General features: G+C 37.4%; 1 protein-coding gene and 1 non-coding gene across 2 annotated transcripts in view; both read left to right on the top strand.

The window, feature by feature from the left end:
- Positions 1 to 1,691, top strand: part of LOC103210983 — a 652,718-nt gene that overhangs the window by 89,222 nt on the left and 561,805 nt on the right. The gene's annotated exons all lie outside the window — the stretch shown is intronic.
- On the top strand, positions 164 to 237 carry TRNAI-AAU. The gene has a single exon. It is a non-coding gene; the product is annotated as a tRNA-Ile (tRNA).

The raw sequence follows: 1,691 nt of genomic DNA on the forward strand, positions 1-1,691 counted from the left end.
AATGTAGAGATTTTTTTTCCCCAAGAAAAAAATTAATTTAGTTTTAGTTGTATTAGCTGTCTTGGTTTTTTTTTTTTTTTTTTTTTTAGAGAAATTTGAAGAGCCAGTTATCACTTAGCTATTGTTCATGTTCTCTGAAGAGAAAATACGGTATTCATCTCGTGGCCGGTTAGCTCAGTTGGTTAGAGCGTGGTGCTAATAACGCCAAGGTCGCGGGTTCGATCCCCGTACGGGCCAAACAGAGATTTTTCTCCTTTATTCCGTTTCAATTTATGTGCCCTTTCTTTTTCAGGTCCACTTCTCACTGAAATTTAGAGTGTCTGAACTGAGATATTCATTTGATCGGACATTCCTAACGGCAGTTTCCTGAAGTCTTAGGTCCTTGTGGGGATTCTCTTCAACAGAGCAAAAGAACAGCATTTCTTTCCACTGGGAAATTGATTTAGTTCAGAAAACGGAACTATTTGGATTATTTCGAACTGAAAAAAATTATAAAAACATCCTCACTTCCACAATGGGTTTTCAACAGACCATTGAAAAACGAAACATTTTTAAAATGAACGTCAGAACAATTTCCTTAACCCATTAGCAGGAAAACCAAGCTTGGTTTTGAACATGCTGAAGACTGATTCAATTTATAGAACATCATTTTTAAAATGTTTTAAATGAAATTTAATTTTGAAAAAATACATTCACGTATTTCATAAACTCCTCCTCTCCTTATAACTCATCTATCCAAAAATCATTTGGAGGGTAAACTGTGTACTTAGTAGCTTATGTATCCTTTCAGAGTTCCTTAATACAAGCAAATATTTATATTAATCTTATTTCCCCCTTCTTTTCATAAGAGGTCACCTATTTACACATCGTGCTGCGACTTACTTTCATCACTTAGCAATATAATACGTAATCTTTATCACTATTTAAAGAGCTTTCACTGTTGTACACATGGCGAAAGCAGAGTTTATTTTCAAATGAATTGGGCTATTCATCAGGAATTGGCTTTGAAAAATTCTCATCCTTGCATCACCAAAGGAGCATACGAGGCTTTGTGAAACTTGAGGACAGGAGGGAAGACAACCCTCATAATATTCTGCTATAAAGAGGAACAAAGCACTTTCACTTTAAAGCTATAAGCTATTTAAAAAGGCCCTGCGAGGACACCCAGTGGCGTAATGCCTAAGGCATTTGTCCACCAACCTTAAAGGTTAGAAGTTCAAATTCCCCAGCCATTCCGAGGAAGGCAGACTAGGTAATTTACTTCTGTAGAGATACTGCCTCGGAAACCCAAGGAGGGGTCATTAGGAGTCGAAATCGACCCGACGGCAGTGAGTTTGGTTTTCTTTGTTTTGTTTTTTTTGGGGGAGCCCTGGTGGTGCAAACCTTAATGTTGCTAGACTTCTAATAAAAGAGCCCTGAAAAAGAGGCTTCAAAGCAAAACTTTAAAGTTTAAACTTAAAAACTTTCAAAGTTTGAAACTTTGAAGTTCAATGTTTAACAAATACTTGATTTCTCTACATCCAGAATGCAATAATTAGTTGTTAATTCTATGTCTGATAGATGTCGAAGATACATTGTTGTTGTTGTTTGTTTGCCGTCGAGTCGGCCCCGACTCATAGCGACCCCTCCTTGGGTTTCCGAGGCAGTATCACTACAGAAGTAGATTGCCCCATCTTCCTTCCGAGGAGTGG

This window comes from Orycteropus afer, unplaced genomic scaffold (genome assembly GCF_000298275.1).
Source record: "Orycteropus afer afer isolate SDZICR_OR568_19922 unplaced genomic scaffold, OryAfe1.0 scaffold00684, whole genome shotgun sequence".
Classification (NCBI taxonomy): domain Eukaryota; kingdom Metazoa; phylum Chordata; class Mammalia; order Tubulidentata; family Orycteropodidae; genus Orycteropus; species Orycteropus afer.